Source organism: Excalfactoria chinensis, chromosome 10 (genome assembly GCF_039878825.1).
Source record: "Excalfactoria chinensis isolate bCotChi1 chromosome 10, bCotChi1.hap2, whole genome shotgun sequence".
NCBI classification, from domain to species: Eukaryota; Metazoa; Chordata; class Aves; order Galliformes; family Phasianidae; genus Excalfactoria; species Excalfactoria chinensis.
Genome location: NC_092834.1, coordinates 10,293,044 through 10,314,024, shown reverse-complemented (window position 1 = coordinate 10,314,024; position 20,981 = coordinate 10,293,044). Strand labels below are relative to the sequence as shown.

The 20,981-nt window shown below is 39.8% G+C and overlaps 1 protein-coding gene across 11 annotated transcripts in view; it reads left to right on the top strand.

Annotated features, from left to right (window-relative positions):
* SEMA6D (semaphorin 6D) overlaps positions 1-20,981 on the top strand; it is a 589,434-nt gene that overhangs the window by 317,270 nt on the left and 251,183 nt on the right. Inside the window, exon 1 of one of the 11 annotated variants that reach the window (XM_072345115.1) lies at positions 3,207-3,224. The exons of the other annotated variants lie outside the window; for them this stretch is intronic. The gene's annotated coding sequence lies outside the window, so the exon portion shown is untranslated. Of the gene's footprint in view, positions 1-3,206; positions 3,225-20,981 lie in introns of those variants that run through there. 11 annotated transcript variants of the gene reach the window in all.

Here is a 20,981-nt window from a genome sequence, read left to right as displayed (position 1 = left end):
ATGTTGGTGCCTGGCTTGTGGCAAGGCTTTCTCTAGGTTCCTCCCTGCACTTCAACTGTGTGTCATGTGTCCCTGGGGGAAATGCGTTGTTGCTTTCAATAATAATGCTTAGAAGTGAGGATACTCTTTTTAAGATTATTCTAATCTCTGAGCACTTTGTGCTTTAACACTCCCTGGGTTCAAGACACAGTAAACAGAAGTTATAGTCTATGTAGGTACCGTCACAGAAATTAGGCTTGGTTGACTTAAGGATCTTAAGGATGTTAAAACTACTGAATGGGTGTGGATTTTGTTTTATTTTGTTTTGAAAAAGCAGACAGTGTAGTGTGTTTCTGACATTTAGACTGTCTAAGTCAACTTTGTACTAAAGACCAACTATATGATGAAATTATGTATTTGGGACAGAAAACCTACACTTACAGGACAGCTGTCCACCTACTGGAGACAAAAACAAGGCACAGTGCCTGAGCTCACTGCAGCTCTTACCCTTGTTTGGCAGAAAGGACAGCATTTTCCATCTGCCTGAGGGCAGTGAAAAAGTCCCCCTTGTCCCACAGACATGTATATACAAACGTGTGTTCCATTTGAAATCAGGGAACATTTGCTTAAGTAAAAACAAGACACACACACATGTTATCAGTTCCATGTCAGAAACCTTTCAGAAATGCCTCATTGCTTTCTGTAGCCAATGCTACTTGGTCTGGATGCACAAAACTGCTGAAAGACTTGGAGTTCTGTCAACATCCTACTGCAGTTGCCTGAAGATTTCAGTGCTATCAGTTTTGATTAAAGCAGTATCTTCTGCGTTTGTTTCCCTAAATGCTTTATTACCCAAAGTAATAAACGCAAATAGATGTTCTCAACTCTTGTCAAGAACAAAATATATATATATATATCTGTGCAATAAAGTCCACCTTTTAAATAGAGAAACTGCAAAAGAGCTCTACTTCCCAAGTATTATTTAATGGTAATGAAGAGAGGAAAAGATGAGCTATATTGGAAAAGCAATAAAGGCCAAGTTGCTGTACATGACATCTAATTTCTGTATCAATTGATTCACCTGCTATTGATGTACTGCCGGGTTTATACACCCTGCCCCCTCAGTGAAGCATTAGGTACGGCCAAGCGCTCCTCGCTTGCTGAGCGCCATTGCCATCAGACCCCGTGCTCCTTTTTGATTAGCTTGCTAATAGAATCGTCTGGGCAGCATTTTTTCCCCCTAATCTGGAAACACCTATAAACAATTAAGGTCAGCTTCATACTCAGCCAAAAAGCCTGCAAGCACGTGACAGTCGCTTTGTGGAGGAGCTATGATAAATCTGGCATGCTGTGAGGAATGCATCTCAATTTGTGTGCACATTTCAGGCAGGGGCCCGTCCTCAGTGTGGTTGCTGGAGGTTGTTAGATCACCACTAACAAGTGCAAAACAGCCTTCCTCCATCTCCTACAGATGGAGGCAGAAGGGGGCTGCATGGCTGAGGGTTTTTGTTCCTGGGTCGCTGGTGAAAATCTGACTCACTTGGGTTCTTTAGAGCTGACCAGTCATTTCTGTGTGATGGCTTGCAGGCGAGTTTCAATCTCATTCTGGTATCTAACGGATATGAAAAGCTGACAGGAAATCCTGCTAAGTACTACCAGACAGGTCCTCCTCTTGGCAATCACAGCAAAGAGGAGGTTGTAAAAGGAGAGTGAGAACAAGGCTGCAATCTCTCTCACTGCCGGGTTATCAGGAAGGTGAGGCTGAGGTGTGGTGTCAGGCAGCACAAGGGCAGCCTGGCTTCCTGAAGAATCTGCTTTGCAAATAAACACAGGCATCTGCTTATCGCACTTCCCTGCTGATATCCCTCACACACAGCAGGCTCTTTTGCTTCCTAAATGTAAGAATCATGATTATTTTTTCCTCCTGTATTCCCACCTCTGGTAACGGAGGGCTCAATGTAATTTTTCTATGCATCCAATCGTTGTGCCCAAGGCAGAGGCAGGTGCACTTTAGGTTTACATGGGCAGCACATCTGGTCAGGGGGCTTCGGCCATACCATGTGGCAGAAAGCAACTCAAAATGCCAGCTGCTGCAGGAGGCATGCCAGCCCCTCAGCCTGGCACAGTGTGTCCAACCTGCCCTGAGTGCTGCACCAGGGCCACAGTAATGGCTGGAGCTTTACGGACTGCAGAGTAAATTTTTCAGAATACCAACATTTAATTTGTCATTATTAATTTCAAAATCTGGATTCTAAAAAGGTGAAAGTAGGAGAGTTACATCTCCTGAAGTCAGTAGGCCACCAAACCAAGCTTGCTTTAAAATTGTCTGCCAGGGCTTTCTAAATCAGCCTGTGAAACAGCTGATAAGATGGTATTGCACTGGATCACATTCTCTTCATATGGCAGTAAATTTTAGGAACTCTTGGCTAATCCAAAATTGAGGCTGCAGTAATGAGGGCTTCCTTCATTAGAAAATCACAGGTAGATTTTTAGCACCACCTACGCTGTTCCAACCTGACATTCACTGGGAAATTATAGGCTGTTGTGTTTACATCTGTAACTGCTTTGCAATGTTTGATAGCTTTCTGAGGAATTTATTTATTTATTTATTCAGTTTTTCTGTTCAGGAGAGCAAATAGCGCGCATTGCCTTACTCTGTCAAATTCAAGCTGACACAGTCACTCCATAAGGGATGTCTTACTTTCCAGTATATGTGTGACTAAATGTTTCAGGCACCACAACCATAAAATGTAAAATAATTCTCTTAAAAGAAAACACAAGTGGGAGGTGTTCCAGCGCTCTGCTGGCAAAGATTACTGGAGATTATGTACAGACATGCACAGCGAGCAGTGCTGCTGTTGTAACAAAAGGATAAGGAAGAGCCTTTAAGTGGTCTGGAATATTTGGATAACCCAAAAGTCTGTGGGGGGAAAAAAAATCATGTTCAGAAAAACATAGGATTGAAAATATCAAAGTGAAATGTGTCACTGGTCCTATGCAGAGGCCAACACTTGGCATGAGAAACAGAAAGCAGCTTTCAGGGTGGCATTCAGCTTTTCTCATGCAGATTTTTTTCCCCTCATCTGGCATGAAAACTGCAACCCTTCTCTACTATCCACGTACATCCTGCACTTCCTTGCCAGGGATCAGCTGGACCTCCCTGTGCCTTTTCACATCTCTCCTGCTCAGAAGCTTGCACAAGCTTTCTGTGCTGCTCTGCATTTTTGCTGCTGTAACTTCATTAGGTATGTTGACGGATATTACTAATTTACAAATCTTAAAAAAAAGAATATTGCCTTTAACCTTGACTGTTTTCTAACAGAACAGCTGTTTTATTTTATTGCTTACTGTGTTTCAGCTATGTTAACATAACTTTAATCCTGTAGGCATAAGCATATATATGTATGTATATATATATGCACACACACACCAATAGAGGGAGATATATAGCTCTGAGCGTATGGATGTATTGAAACAGCCTTATACGTGTGTACACATAAGGCTGAGATTCACAGAAGCAGCTAGCTATGGCCGATTTCAATAACAGCATAGTGCCTAACTGCCGTGCTAGGATCTCAACCATCTATAAATGTCTCTGATTTTGTACAGCACCCAGAAAGTTCTGAAAATCATAAATGAGAAACAATGGGTTTTCATGGTGGCTTCAGAGAATTGTTATGAAGACAGGTGATGAATTCTTTTGCTATCAACAGCACACATGCTTTGTGCTCTGCAGCATGTCATCAAATTCTTCAGTTAATTACTCACTAATTATAACACTGTTGAATGGCTACACTGTGGCAACCATGTAATTATGGAGCATAAAGTACTGAGCAGTTGCAAGGCTGAGCATATTGACTGATTACAATAAATCCCCTGCTTATTGTTGATATTTTTCACCTGCTTAACTATTGTAATGTTTGCCTATCGTGCCCTCAAACTCAGAGCAATATATGAAGCGTTAGTAGCAGAAGTTAATTAAAGTCAAAAGCAGGTAAGCAGTGTTGAAATACAAGTGTAAAATGACACATGTATGTTGAAAAGAAAAATCTGGAAACAGCCCTTCGCATCTGCCACAGCAATTCTCTCTCGCCCACAGAATTACTTCCTCTCTGAAAGGTGCAATGGGAGAAACAGGCCGCTGATGTTTTACAAGTAATGTGTGGAAAGTCAAAGTCTCAGGGTGTCTCACAAAGATAGGGAAGGAATTTAGCATGCATGTTCTTCCAGTCTTCCAACATCACCAGGGGGAGGCGTGATTGAAAGAGCTGCAGAAAGCTGCCAACTAATGAGTCCTGCAGGGCACCACTGGTGTGGGGCTGCCTGGAGCACCATGTGCTCCTGCACAACCAGCAGCTTCCCCGCCTGTGGCTGGCAGGATGCAGGTGATGCACAGCTGGCTGGGAGTAAACTTCCCAAACAGCCTCTTATATCACAGGAGATGTCAAAGAACTGTCTTAGGGCACTTTCCTTGGCTGTTTCGTGCCCACTGTTACTAAGCACAACTGAGGATCTGCATCTACTTTTTTATGTGTTTAAAGAAAAAAAAAATAATAATCCATCCTCAGAACAAGATATTATTCTCTTTATATTTTCCAGAATATAATATTTTTCTGGCCTCTCAAATTATACTAATGTTCAGGATCTGGGAAAGTGCATATTAAATTGTCACTGCCATTCATATCTAACACTAGCCAAGAACAAGATACAAAGCTGCTCAGCAAAACACTAATTCATTAAAACTCAGTGAAAGCCTTGCTTGCTCACGTTGCTACAAGTAGTTCTTACTTTGTTCTCAAAATGAAATAGCAAAGCAGGAAACGTCTGATCAAAGGGGTTTCAACTTGATATTTGGGAAAGTGAGTCACTCAACATTTATGTGGTTCTTCATTCGCTAACAATGCCGCCTGCTGTATAAATATGCATTCAGAGGAAAGCTCAATGACTGTGATGTGCAGAATATCTAAATAGTACATGGTCAACTTTTCAGTTCCAAGAAAACGTGAAGTTTTTTTTTTTTTTTTGCAATGACAAACCGCTCTTATAATGTGCTGCTAGTCCTTTCCCTGTGAATAGAGATTGACTCTCTTGAGCGACCTTGACTTTTTTCTACATTTAAGAGCTCTGGAAGTTGACAGGGAGCCTATGGTGTCTGCATGAGCTATTAGGGTAAAAGGGCTGACAGTACACTTTGAAACTGCTGTCTTTATTGTTGGTGTTCATTATCAAAAAGAATAAAATGTTTTAGCGAGATGTGATAAATTAAAGCCATGTGGAAGATAGCAGGAGCTGGTGGGTCTGTATTTGGGCTGTGCTAGGTAGAAGAAAACTGCTGGTGTAATTACACTCTGCTCCAGACAGTGGTGTGTCTGACCTGTGGTCAGATGTAATTTTATGCCTATACTGAAATGATGGTAATAATCCAGCAATTGAATAACACCTTGTTCTCTTCTCAGAGTCCTCTTAGCATTGTTACAACCAACGATGTATCCACAGCCTGTACTTTTTCTCTGAGCGTTTTGTTTGTTTTGGAAATGTTCCATTCCTCAAATGTCATATAACCTTCAGTGTAAGTGATAGCTTGGACCTGGAAGACTTTCAGAACACAACAAGGAGACATTTACTGCCTTTCAATGCCTATTGAGAATGATAGACTGGTAGACTCTTCTGTGGGTGATATATAAAAGTGTGTGGATGTCTGCCAGCATATTCAATGTATTTTAAAAAGCAGATTACTAAAAAGCTGACTGAAGAAAGACAGCAAAAGATTCTTCACTCTTTATTGCTTATCCTGCCGTAGCTCTGGTCCCTCTTTTGTTTTAGGTTGTTATTGTTTTGTTTTGTTTTTTTCCTGTCTGAATTCAGTTGTATTTCTTACACTGTTCTAACTGGGCCTGATTCTGAACAACCTGCTATGAAATTGCTGGTTATATTATTGCATCTTTGAGCTTCTTACTCATTTCCTTTGAAACCGTTAAATAATTCATCCTTAGGATAACTTTCTTATATTAATTTTCTTGACATCCCCAGTCACACATGGCCTTCAGAATACTGTGAAGGTGAGGCCAGCTTGAAAGCCACAAATGGGAAGAGATGAACAGGTTTCACTTCACCAGCCTTGTGCCTTCAGATTTTGAGCACTTGATAGGCCATTTTGGAAGCTGCTTCTCCTCATTCCACACTTTCTTTGATCCTTAGAAGCTCTTTCAAATACAAATATTTGGTGGCTTCCTTAGACTTGGGAGCAGAGATTTGCAAGCAAATATTGATTTTGATTTGATATTTATTTTATTTTATTTTATTTTTTCTTTCTTTTGCCGAATAATGTGCAGAGATTATGTGTTTCTGATCATAGGGCACAGAGGAAACCACTGCATTGCAGCCCCCATGTAGGCCCCCATGAAGTGCTGATAATGTGACTCCCTTTAGCATAAAACCAAATCACACTTGGAAAGCACCACAGAAAGACATGGGGTCAATTCAGTACCACTGCAATAAATAAGATCTTTGTCATTTATCCCTCTGTCTTAGCCTCACAACATGTAGAAGAAATAAGAACAGTGGACCAAAACGCTGCTTCTGATTCCCATTCCATGACATGTGGGTATCAGTCAAGAGTTGTTATGAGCTCTGAAAAGTTCAGTCATCTGAACTTCTGTTTTCAATTGCACAATTCAAAGAAGGCCATTCTTATAAAGAGAGGAGCCAGAGGCATATGTGATGTAAATGTGCAGTTCCATTGACTGCTTGTACTAGGTCAAGAAATATGATGGGAAATGATAAACAAATGATGGGAAATGAATCACTGTACCCCTAAAAAACATATCAGCGTGCAGAAATCTCAATGATGCATACACAACCATAAGTGCATAGATCTGAACACATGGCTGAGGGTAGGTGTAAGATTAGATTCTAAATTATCTAGAAAATAAGTCTGTAAATGTTAGAAAGGTGATGGAGAGCTGTGCTATGGTTGCGGGGAGTTCACTAGGGCCCTGCTTCTCACTCAGGTCTTTTTCACCCGCACAAAGCACTGTGAAGAGCTGGTGCAGAGGAATGTGGCTTTTTTCAGGTCATGGAGAGGACTCATTTTCTTTGTAAACTTTTTCCTTTAACTGTGCCAAGGATCATTTACCGATTTAAAAGAACATTTCCCTCTTTGAAAGGGAACAAACAGCAGCTCTGTTTCATCTATATCAAGAGGTACAGCAGTGTGCAAGGGTAGCCAGGTGACAAATCGGGAGCCTGTGCCTGAGCACTCTCATTGTCAGTTGGGCACGCCGTGCTGAACCCGAGTCAGGAGCTGCAGAAAGCAACCACTTGGTGCACATGCTCTGTTAGTCCCATTATCGGCTTTGTAATGAACAAGCAAGACGGAGCTGGTTTGTGACACAGCTACTAACACTAACACACAGTGTCATTCATGAAGGAAATTCAATCTTGTGCTCACAGTTTAATTCAGAATTAACCATTAATCATTTTTTTCCTCCCCAGATATGTAAGATTACCTTTGAACTGAGCGTAGCTGTACTCAGTGAGCTCAGCTGGGCATGCAGGCACAACGGCAGGGATGCTGCTGAGCTCCTGCACAGGGCTCGGTGCCGCGCCAGGCTGCACTGAGTGCTCAGCAGCTGTTTCCTGCTATTCTTCATAGGCTCGTCTGTCAAACAAGCTGATCATGTTGCTATAAATCATAGTTCTCCTGAGTCTGTTGCTGTAGTTCACAATGTGAACTAGCCCCCAGCCTTTCTACCAGCCACTCCTTCCTGGGGAAGGGGTCTGGCTCTCACCTGCTGGGGCTGCACATCTGGGCCACAGCACAATGTTAGTGAGCACAGAGATGGGACTGGGGGTGGTTCTCCCTAGGAAGCACAATGATCCATCCTATCCAGGCACTATGTACCGCATATGCACAAACTGACAGAGGTGGGAGCTCCCATTGCTTCTCTCACAGAGACTCACCAATGATGATCTCTGTCTGGGGCAGAGAGCCAAAGCTATTGGGGATTTAACCAGCTTTTGCCCACTTACAAGCAGCTAACTGAGGGAGTTTAGTGTTACAGCACTTTTATTTCAGCAGTCTCCTATTTCAGCAGTGATTAGTTTCTGAGGAATAAAAATACAACTGGGGACAAGATAAAGGATTTTTATGGATGCCAGACAGTTTATTGTTTTGGTTTAACCAGAGCATCATTTTTTTTCAGCTTTTCCTTCATTTATTTTTTGTTCATATGCTTTCCTCTCCTGTGACTCTGACCTCCTCAAAATCATCCTGTGTTTGTATTAGGCTTGTGCCTGGGCTTGGCATGGGGCAAGTGGAGCCACTTCTTTGACCTGCATGGAGGCTTTCAGTGCCAAGTGTATAATTTAATGAGATTTAGGTCTGCCCAGTGACCCACCTGAGCTCCATCTGAGCTGATACAACAGGGCCTTAGGGCAATGATGAAATAGGCATAGTATGCTAATCCGCATCCTTGGTTACTTTTTACCGTGTGCATGTCTGATAAAACCTGAAACAAACTCCCCTCTGCCTTGAAATTCAGACAACAAAGCCAAAGAGCAGTCATACTTCCCATGTCTGCATTTTCATTTCTAACCAAGCAGGTGGAAAAGATATTTCTTTTTAAGTCTGTCAAATTGATGTTCTAAAAGATATTTGCTAATTTATGATAGAAGCTTTGGATTTGCTTCTGTCAGGAGGATCTAAGCTACCTAATGTCCAAGAGAGTCACAAGAGGAATTGCCATCATGCTGTACATTTTTCCTTTTGTTCTTTAAATTTGCAAGACAATTTTTGTGTTTCTACCAATGAAAACAATCTCAAACCGGTTAAGACACAGCTATGTAAAGAACAGAGCTGCTTACAATAAGAAAAGGGGGAAAGGATAATAGATGACTGAGCTGTCTTCTTTCATTTCTTGACCTTTAATTGAAAGATTGAAGATAAGTAGTTCCTGGGAGAAAGCAAAAGGCTGATTCACTTACCCTGTAGCTTGAGTGAAAAAGCTTCCTGGAAGCCTTACTATATGTTATGAATCATCCTCTTGTCATTCCAAGAAGTTCATAGCCAAGTAAAATGTTAGAAATGGATTGATAGTGGAGTGATGGGCAGTAGGGCCTAAGTGAGAGGTTAAAGGTCTTGAGATAATACATTCAGGCATCCCTTAGGACATTTCTGTAAAGCTGATGTTTCTGACCTCAGGAATCCTTGTCTCACTGTATTAGGATTCACTGTTCTCTTCGAATAATGTCATTTTGAAAAGTTCACTTGTTTTATATGAAGTTTTAAAAATGAGAACTGTTTCAGTATTCTTTCAAGGAAGTCGGATGGAGTCAGATTTCCTTGATGCTTCTGGGGTTGTAAAATGTGTGGGCTTGGCTGTAGGTGTACCATTTCAAATCCTGAAACATAAATAAGAGGGGTAGTTTTATATACGCTTGATCACATTAAGCTCAAAGGAAACCGTTATTAAACCCTTGAGCCTTGTGCAGTGTACTATGGGTGGGAGGGAACAAGCAGAGTAAGAGCAGCAATTCCTATACTTGGGATGGGGCTCAAGCATCTTGCAGTATGGCAGCAGTTCAATTGGCCTTGAAAACATGTGATCTCCTTACTCTTCCGAATGACATCCTCACAAGCTGCTAGCTAGTACAGAACCTCACTGCTGCTACAGAGCTTGCTACATTTATTTATTGATTTATACATAACTGCTTCCATTTTCTTAAGATACACCATTTGTTGAGGTGTTAATTCTGCAGCTGTTAAGCTGAGTACCAGGATGCAGAATCCCACAGAACCATGGATTGAGTTGCTATATGTTCCCGTATATGTTGTGTTTGTGACCTCATATAATTCTAAAATGAGGAATGGTACATTTTCTGTCAATTTTGCTTTTATCCAGAGGTGAGGATGGGGTATGAATGTACCTTTTGCTTTGCTGTGATCTCCTCCAACATATGTTTGGTCAATGCAGAGTGCTTCTGGACCTCCACAGAAACACTCCTGCAATGTCCTCTGCAGTGAGAGGCAAGGAAGAATACAAGGGAGTATGCCATTACTGGCTTGTTCAGGGGCAAAAGTAGCCCAATGATTTAATGCCTTTTTAAAGTCTTGATAATTAGGTCTACCAAAATGTTACAACTTCATTGTGTTCTCAATTTAAATAACAACTGAGGCAGACAGTCAGATGTTTCTTAGACTGACTGAGCTAGTAGCATTTAAAATGATCTCAGCCTGGATTTGAAGTGAGCACTTCACTGGGGTGAATACCCTACTGAAGAGTGAAGGCTTAATATGCCTTTTTCTGCTGATATTGTTTAGCTGGAGACAGCTTTCTGCAAGACTGGATTACCAGGGCAAAAGTGCATTGATTTACATTCTGAAGGTTATCTTTTCAGTGGAAAAAGGCACAGCACTGTGTGCATTTTCTGTTTAAGTGAAGATTCTGAAGAAAAATATATGCTAAAATAAGTCCAGAGTTCAGGGGCTATTCTGTTGTGTGGATTTCTAAACAATGTGCTTTAAACCTTTCGCTCCTCAGGATTATGGTGTGTTTGCTCATTGTTTTGCTGCTCCTGCTAGTATGCTGGGATGCATCACAATAATGTGTTCTTAGCCCTTGCATTTTGCTTTGACCATTGACTTGTTGATTTGTTTGTTTGTAAAAGACAGTCAAGAGGGGATGATAAGGTACCTCAGACCTTATATGCAATATCATTTGATGGGAATTAGATAGTGAGTACTCCATATGCCATCTTCTCTGGAAGTAATGCGTCCTGTTTTATTATGTTGGCCCACGATGTTGGAGCTGCATATTGGTGGTGTAGCAGCAGAGGCTGAAATTTCTCACCAGTATTCCATTACATGTTGTTGTTGTGTGACAGATGGCAGCAGAGAGGCAGTCTGACAGAAAGGTGTCTGACATGGAATATGAAGCAAAGGGTTGGAAATGAATTCTTGTAAGTGGAAAAAACAGCACCCATTGATATTCATGTGTCAAACGTTTGTGGAGACCAAACAGGGAAGTGAGCACAGTGAGGTTTTGGCAGCGGCAACAGGTCATCTCTGCTGATGCAGATTTGTAGGAGTATGACATGCAGGCTTTTGTTTATGGCTGGTGAAAATGGTGGCGACCATGTTGAAAAAATAGCATTTTGTATCTGAGAACTATTTTATTAAAGTGTTATTGTTCTCTTTGTATCTGTTGTACTCTTTGTGGAAATTAATAGGAGGCATTACTTTCAGGAAAGCCTACATGTATCATTATTCAAAGTATTTTGTAGGATTGATTTATATATTTCTACTCTAACAATAATTGGAAATTGTTGTTAACTCTGTAAAGGTCAACTTCTCTGCTTACTCACATGAGTAATATAATTGATTGTGGTGCAGCTGCTCATGACAATAAATGGATCTGGGCTTGATGCCATGTTGAATATAACTGTCTCCAGTAAATCTGTATGTAGATGTTGAATTCATCTTCAGAGTAATACACCTCATCTTTTCCATATCTTACTTTTTCTCCCTTTCTTATTTTGTTTAGCTAGGATACTGTTGTTTTCAGCTACTTGTCATGAGATAATTCAGGACAATCTCAGTTCCTTCACCAAATGCTCTGTTGGTTGGTCACTGTTTGCTTAGAGTAGAGCTGGACAAACAGGGGTTTTCTAGCCCTGTATGTTGGTAACTGTGTTGGTTGTACAGTCACAGTAAATTAATGCTAGGATGGCATTACTCCATCACTCAGCACTGCGCATGTTGTCTTGTCAAGCCTTAGAATTTCAGCTCAATATGTAAATAAAGAAGGGAAAATTAAGTTTGAAATTTGAAATATAGATAGTTAAAGAAGTATGCAAAATTATTTTTTGGGGGGACCAGGTCTTTACCTGTACCTGTGCAACTGAAAATCGATGCTATAATTCTGCCCTCCTATCATTTTTCTGAAGTGAATGAGGTCCATATGCTTATTTTTGTTCAATTATTTCTGACAGTGTTTATTTCTGACACATTAACCAATTGCTTGTAGTTACAATTATCTCAAAGGACTGGAATTAACATTTTAATAAGATATAATCTGCTTCCATTCATAACTTCTGAGTTTTAAATTATAACACGTATAATACTTCAGCATTGAATCATTTGAGGGATTCTACAGAATATAGAGATAATTGAAATGAGGATTTGAATTTGGATTATTGTAAGGAGGATTAAATTCAATCTCTGAACAGCTTGAAGTATTTTATGTTAATGCAAAACAAGAAAAAGTGTTAGATTTAGAGCATCGAACCCATGGTTCATCGGAAAGCAAGAAATAGATGTATTTTCCTCTGAGTTTGAAATATGTTAGAACTGTAAAGGGAAAGAAAAGGATTTTATTGACAGCTGCAGAGCTATAGGAAAAACAAAGCTTTGGGGTTTAGGAAATCTCATGCCAATTGATAGAATAATAGCATCCTTCATTTATCTCTTAACTGTAGATAAATTGGTACCTTAATTCATCTTCCAGTCCATCTGTGTCCTTTGAAGGACATGCAGGATACTAACATCAGCTCCGACAGACATTCCTCTAAATTTATGGTCAGGACTTCCAATAGTAAGAACTTTCCAGTCTCACTAAAGAGGCTATTCCCAAGTTTTAGTGTCCTTACTATTAGGAAAAATCTTCCTTTCCTGCAATATTACACTATTATATGCCCTGTTCCTCTGGAACAGTTCCTATTTTTGGGGATAGCATGATGCAGTTGGTTCACACTAATTTTGTAATCTACTACCTGCTGTCCCCAGTCCTGCATTTCTGATTCTGCTTGTTCCTGCATAATCGTAGATCTTCTCTTTGGCGTTGTTCAGCTTTATCCTCTTTCCCTTCCACCTGAATACTACATTTTCAGTTAGTCAAAATTTTGGTTTCTGTTCCCATTCTTCAGCTTACCTACAGACCTTCCCTCTTTGGTGCCGTCTATGAGCTTAGAAAGCATCTCCCTGTTGTGAAGCTTTGAAGAGAGCCAGACCTGTGACAGACAGAGCTCAGCTTCTCCCTTAGGTGGTTACATCCATGCAGAAGGAAATGGGATTTGCTGGCAACAGTTTGTTCTTGCAAAATGTGCATTGGCTGTTACCTGCCTTCCTTATAATCTTCCAGATGTTTACAAAGGATTTTTACTCCCTCTTTCTTTTTCCCTAGCAGTTGAAGTTAAGCTGTTCAATAACATTTTTCCAGCTACTCTTGCCCCCCACAGCCCTCAGCACATACACACACTTTTTAATATTAGGACTGGGTTTATCCTTTTAATATCTCTTTCTCTCCAAGTTCCCATAGATAATCACTTCAGAGATTCCTTCAGCTTGTTCCCTGCATATTTTATGATGAAAATCAGGTCTAGACTGTCTGGAATCACCTTAATTACCTAAATATTCTCTAACATGTTCTTTTCTTCTCCTCTGGGGCCTCAATCTTTTTCTTTTTTTATCTTTTCTATTTAATGCAATAGAATCTTTGTCACCTTAGTCGTAGTTGACTTTCCCTATTTATTTACAAAGACATATACCCCTTCTGCTAGGTTTCTGAGCATAATACAGTCACAGTTTTGCTACACCAGTGTTCAGGAGGTTATAAAGATGTTGTAGGAGAGAGTTTGTGTGTCCTACCCCAGCAGTCTAAGGAAGCTCTGAATTGCAGATTGATGCACCCACAGAGCAGAAGGTGAATGGTGCAACTGCAAATACCTGCCAGGCCATGGAGCGGCAGGCTGAGCCTGCATGCAGGTGAAGCTCAGAGATAGAACTGGTGTGGGAGCTCCCTGGAGGTCTGCTCTGCTTCTGCAGACAGCACACTCTGATCAGGGCTGTTGCCCTCAGAATAGAGGCAGAATTTTTAACTTATGTTGTGTTACTGCAGTTTCCTCCTGTAACACACCTAGTTAGCATGTGATCTGGCTATTAATCATAGCATCGTGTGTAGAGGGAATGTGGAGAGGCATCCTAGCCCACTCCTTGGCAGATTAAAATTGAAGTGTTTTTTGCAGATATTTGACTCATCTGCTCTTAAAAGCACATCGTCCCTTCTAAGTAGCTCTTGGAATGTTTAACTGTCCTAATAGCTGAGAAGAGTTTATGCTGTCTAAATAATTCCTTTTGCATTCTAATGCTTTTATTTTCTGTCTTGTTTTATCCTACTTGAAAAGGAGAGAAGTTATTTATCTTCCTTTTCGTGGCAGTCATGTATGTACTCGTGGTTTGCTATCTCATGCCCAGGCAAGGTAGTTCTTCAATATTTATGGCATTTCCCTTAAAATAATGGTCTAAATGCATTAGGGACAGAGAATAGCTTGTTGAGTTTTGGAGATGACAATGTGAAATTATGTATTGATTCTGTTATTAACGTAAAGTACATTTGATCAGCTTTTCTGGATTCTGATTACACAGTCCTCTGTGATGCTAAATTTTATATGTTGTTATGTCTTTATATTGTCACAGTTACAAGTTTAAACAGGACAAAAGCTGAACCTATGGAAGAATCAAATTTGAAAGCAAATATTTTATTTCCTTATAGCTTCCAAAAAGCAAAATCTATCCCTAACGTGAGCAGATGCAATTCTTTGCACTTACTGGAGATGTACTGAATTATCAGGAGTCTGAACTGTCTTTTCACCTCAATATAGGTTATTGTGTATGTGCAGCAGCCACAAATCTCCTGCTGGTAACACTCCATGAAAATGCAAAGCATACAAGGATACGTATGTATGGTTCTATGGAAATATTGTTATAATAGAAAGTAAACTGAGACTGTTAGAGTAGTATTAGTTACTATACTCCAGTTTGCACAGTTAATAAAACAAAGCATATTTGTGAAACAATTTGTAGGGGTTGGCATTGTGGGATTTTCCAGACTCTGGGTTAGATAAACTGCTCTGTGTTTAGCAAGGGCTGCAAGCTATTGCTGTGAGACACAGTTTGAATCCTCTTATGGAATCAAAAGAAAGAAATACTAGCGTAAGTAGAAATGCATCTTAAAATTTGTGAATTGATAGAGTAACTTGAGGGAGGAAGAATAGTAACGAACAACAGAAACATCATTCAGAAGTGGTAAGGAATAAAGATCATAGAAAACTAGTACTAACACCTTCTTATTAAAATGAGGTATTGATATTTCACCTTGTGAAGGATGAAACTGGAGTTCAGAGGTTTCAGCCATAAGAGATGAAGACATGCAGAGTGGTATTTGCATGTGGTTCCATCATCCTGTAGTGATAAATCTGAGCACTCCCAGTGGTGTCAGTGCCTTACAATATACTTCTGAGAAAGGAAGAACAGATACCAAAGGAAATGGTGATGGAATGTGCTTCCATCCGCATCACATTTGCTAAGGAGTTGCATGAGCACTGCACTGAGGCCAGTTTCACCCTGGGAGCAAGCTGCTTCCCTGAAACAAAAGGTAGAGTGGAGCAATGCAGAACCATAATTCGTGTCTGCATAATACCCACACAAGTACAATCTGCATTATATTTGCTGTTCCAAAACTGCACGAGAACATGGATCCATCACAGCACGCGTGCACAGTGCACCTTATCAGGTGGTGGTCTGGCACAACTCTGAGCTGGCTTATAGCTCTCAGCATCACGTACTGCATGGAATCGCACACATTTCAAGGTGTTAGAGCTTAGCTGTAGTGTTGGAATTAAAAATGAAAGATATGAAAAATGTAGTTCTACTATGTAATTAAAGTGAAACTGGATCTCATTTAAATGCAGTTGTCGAGTCAGCATTTAACTTTTTGCAAGATACATGTTTTCATGGAGTGATTAGAATATCCATAGCATCTTGTTCTTCTGCATTCTGACTTTTCTTTCCTGTTTTCACTCTGATTAATATCAGTCATACTACATAATGTGACTTCACTGTTAATCTTAAAATGCAGCATCTCAGGGAGATACAAGAAAGAGCACAAAAGATCTAAGCAATAAATAGCATGTGTAAATTCTGTTGGGCCTGGATAGAGAGAAATTTAGATCTTTTTGTGATACTATACATATAAGAGCATTGCCAAAAAATGTCACATGGGAAAAGATCTTTGTGGGAAAGGGACATAGCCATTGGCATATTTGAGATGATTGAAACCAATGACCAAATGCTTGTTAAAAGTTAGTTATTAATATTTATGCTGAGACTTTCAAAGAAGCCTAAGGGAGATGTATGCTCCCGACTCATTGAAATTCAAAAGGAGCCGAGTGCCTAACTCCCTTAGCTTCTGCTAAAAATCCCAGCCTTAATCTCTGTATAACAACCAGATTTTGATGTTTTACAAACCATACTCCCAATAATAAAGTTATGTTCTGGAGGCTGGCAGAATGCTGTAGCTGCTCATATTTAGTTCCCACATTTTGATATAGTTGTTTAAAGGGCTTCAGATGAAAATTTGTAAAGCAATGCAATTTCCAGCTGAAAGCCTTGTAACACAGGTTTCAGCCTGTATTAGTGATGTAAACGTATGCATTAAACTTTGTAATGAAATTTATGAAACCTAATGAGCAGATTTTTATTGTGCTGTAATACTATGTGGAATCTGTTCTCTCTTCTTCATTTTTCTTTGCCTACAGCTACAAATAAATGTGACATGCCATATTATTATGTTGCCCTACTTCACTGTACATTTATAATATTACCTAAAACCAGGACCTTTATGGGAAATTGCTGCTGAAAGTGATTTGGCATCATGACTTCCAGTCGTATGTTGTACAAAGGACATCCAATCATTTGAAAAATAAGTATTTATTTTTATTGCTATTGCAGCTGTGAATCTTCAACTAGCCAAGACTGCCTAATCAACTCCTTTCTTCCAAAACTCACTGTAGCTCTGTGAACAGTTACAAACAGGTAGTGGTAATTTTAACTGACAAATGACTGTTTTTCTTCAAAGTCATCTATGTTGACTGTGCAAATTCAGTCCTCAGTTACACTCCTGTAATCCTACTGTTGTCAAACTGATTGCAAAAGTGTAACTGGGAAAAAGGAAAAAGTTCCATTTTATTGATATATCTGCAAGCCTGACTGCATCATCCCAAACTATTTTATTTAGAATGTAGCCAGGGGTGGAAGTGATGTTATGATCCAGCTAATTTCCTTTCCAAAAATGAAGTGACCCACTATGTCTGAATCCCCCTGAACAAGTGGAAATTCTGCCCGAGTCTTTGCTGTTGGAAGAGTGAGAGGGTGATCTGATCTGCCTTTAGTACTTCAGCGTGTTGCACGTTACTGTTGTTGTAAGCTTGTCTGCTTAAACCACAGGTTGTGTGCTTATAGACTCATAGAAATAAACTGTAAAAAGTAAGAGTGATCACTAATCAGTGAACTATTGTAGTTTAGTTAAGCTGCGCTGTGTTGTAATACTGGGATCATTTTAGTCTTTCAAATGGCAGGCAATGTTTTTTCAGAATGGTGGTTCTTTGAGCTTGTTTTGTACCCCAAGAGTTGTAACAAAGCAGAGGTGAAAGATGTAAAAAGCACATTAACATCATATTGATGTTTATGGGCATAAGTGGTAAGAGAACTGTAGAGATGTAGACAGGGTACCCAATGAGAGATGAACAGCTCTATCACTCTTCTTGTACATGCTACACTGGTACATCTAACTCAGGCCCTTTGACTCAAATGCCTTGTATGTATGTAATATTTTGTAATATTCAGCCGTATTCAGTGTCCAGCTGGAAACTGAGGATTCCCTGCTTGCCTGAAGATATGTACACTGAAATAGAGCTTGAAGTTTATCTCACTGTATGACTGAGAACTAAATACCGATCTTTTTGAGAATTCTTTCTCTAAAGGCAGTGGAACTGTTACTCACATATCTAAGGAACCAGTTGACTCAGACTTTCCAAGAATCCCAAGCAGGGGATAGGATGATTTGTTTTAGTAAGAAAGTACTGTATTCTCTGTCTCAATTAGCTGTGGGATTTTAATATTCTTATGCTTGATTAGGAATCCGTGCAACAGGTGGAGGTGGTTGAATTGGAGCTGAGAATAATTAAACAGAAGAAAATGTCAGCTTTTTTTGTTAATGTTTTTCCTCCACTCATTTTGCTTAATAATGAAAATTATGTAATTCTCCTTTTTCAAGTTTGAAAGTTTTAAAAATATACATTCCATATTCCAAAATTTCATAGCTCTTCTGTCTTTCTATTAAACAACTCTTAAAATGGATCTTTCTCTTCCTGTCATCATTTAAGTTTTTCTGCCTAAGGCATGAGAACACAGAATTTAATAGTGACTGTAAATGGTAATATAGATTGTCTTGGCTTCAGATGCTCCTTTCAGCTCCTCTTGTGAGAGAAAATCTTTGGTACTCAAAGGTCGTGTAGTGAAATCCTAGACCCACTGAAGGCTCCTGTGGATTCAGTTGCACTTCCTGGGAACAGAATTTGATGACAAAAATGCCCCAAACTGCACCTGTGAAGGTCTTCTTTAGAACTAATCTAACTATTCAGCAAGGCAGCTTCCAAGTTGTAGAGAAGCTACTAAGCAGCGCCAATCCTGTTAACATCATTGTGCAGTAGGAGTCATCTGACAACAGGCAGCAGGGTAAAGACTTGTCTTCCTAAGCAATTCTACCCACACAGTCTAGAGCAATCTTTTCATCCTTGTTTTGTGAGTGGAATGGTTCCTTTGTCTTCAGACTCATGTAAACTGTCACTGCCTGAAACATCATGCTGGGCCTTGTCATGCCCGTTTATATGAGGCTGATTGTGTAGTACTAATCTACAGGCTTTGAAACTGCTTCACTTGCTAAATCCAGCTGAAGACTGAAAAGTGCTCAATAAATCCCTAGAGTGCTTTAAGTTTGAAGAATTCTTTTGCAAGCGAGACAAACAGGATTAGTACATGTGGCCTCCCATAAGGGATCTCCTTTTCACTGACAGAGCACCTTTGTTATTTTTGCTCCTATTGGTACCACTTGATTTGAAAGGTAAGAGATCAGGAGGTTTATAATAGCACCTTTTTAGCTTGACCCTAACAAAATATCTGTTGAAATCTCTGTATTACAAGATTTTGATTCTGAGGTTTCTAATTTAGCTATAAAATGTGTTCTCGGCAACATTTTCTGATAGAAATGTATATTGAGGTCAGTGGAAGGCTTTCTAATTGATTTCAGTGGCTCTTATCAGATCATAACATGTTTTTTTCGGTTTTTTTTCTTTCTTTTTGTTTTTCTTTTCCCACTTGGGATTCCAGCCCCTGCAATAAATATATTCTACCATTTAAATTAAAAAAAAAAGAAAGACAAATTACAGATAGACCAAATCTCACATGAGCACTGCAATTAAGGGTTTTGAGAGTGTTTGTCTCTCATAAGTATTTTAAGTGACTGTTCTTAAAATGAAACAGGATGCTAAGGTTTAGCAATCTATGGTCCTGATGCAAGTACTTTCACCTGCATGCACTAATGTCCCAGTTTGTAATAGCAATGGAGAACCATCTTGTGTGCTGAAGATCACCTGCAAGGCTAACAGTTAGGTTTGGCTGCCAGGGAAAATGCCTGGATGGTTACAGTGCCTGGAAATTTAGCTCTTTACATTCAGAAGTGTTTTAAGTCCATCAAAAAGAATTCTGTACCCTGAGATGCAAACCTGAATGACTGAATGGCACAAAAGCCCTGGTCAGCCTCTTCGATGCCTTGGGAACCTTGTCACAATCTGAAAGGCAGTTTGCCCATTCTGGTTGAGCTGAGCACTTCCTCTCCCTGCAGCCATTCTGGAAGGGCACACAAGGTGTTCTTGCACTTGGCTGTTCCAGATGAAGAGCTGTGCAGAGCACAAGCACACAGGGGCATCGCTGAGTTTAGCAAGTGAGCCACTGGCATAGAAATTTTGCTCTGCTATGACTGCTTCCAGTTTCTATTTATCATTTGAACAGCTGAGAGTATTGCTTCAGGAAGTGTGGGATTATTCCCTAGGCCTTCTCCAGGGTGAGGAAGATGAAGGCCACATTGTCAATGGAAATCCAAACAGCATCCACACTGCTGGCTGCCTTCACCCCTCAAACAGGATCTGGGCCACTGTACAAAAAGTTTTCTTTAGTTTAGGCAGAGAGAAAAATTGTAGAGGACTTGATGGAGTGGATACACCTGGGCAGAACACTGACTATGCTGACAAAAGCTTCAGTCTTGAAAAAATGGTAGCAATGATACTTCTCTGCAGAGTTGCTTAGTGAAGATGAAGCAATGCACAAAGTGTTAGTTCAGATAGTCCTTGCTGGTACCTTCATATGTGGAGTAGATATTCAGAAAGAAGCGGGCCTTCGGAAAGAATTTTCTGTTCAACATTCCCTATTCATTCATTTAGGTGTATTGTCCTTTGGTCTGCTGTCTCTAGTGAATTCCCTTTTTAACCAAGATTAGTGAGTTGTGTTACCAGGGCTGAGTGCATTTGTGTCTGAGCCTTAGTCTACTTTCCTTCTGCATGGTCTCTAGCACAAAGCGCTTTGTAAATAACAGCAAATGCTTTGGCTTGTAACGTATTTCTTATTGTGTGTAGCACAGAGGAAAGCATATTTGACAGCTCCACAGAGTCAATTTTGAGATAAAATAGATTCTTACATTACTATAGTTTAAAAAGTTAATGGTATGCAGCTGTAAAACTGACTACTTGGATAGACACATGACGGATTTTAAGTGACTTTAAGCCTGTCTATTACTAACTCCTAATGACTAATGCTAAAAGAAAATATTTCAAGCTTTTCTTTTTTCTTTCTTTCTCTCTATTATTATTTTTTTTTTTCCCAAGGAAAAACCTTGAAAAGATGGCAAATGTGTGTTAATTAATTTTTCTATCTCTTCATAGATAGACAGCAAAACATTCAGAAGGAGAGCCTTTCTCTCTGGATGATTACTCAAATGTATTTTGAGTTACCAGCCACATTTAAGAGGCTGCTGGAGCTTCTATGTACAGCAACAAAGCGCTGAAACAGAAAAAGCATTGAACAGAATATGCAATGACTTTGTCACAATTATGGG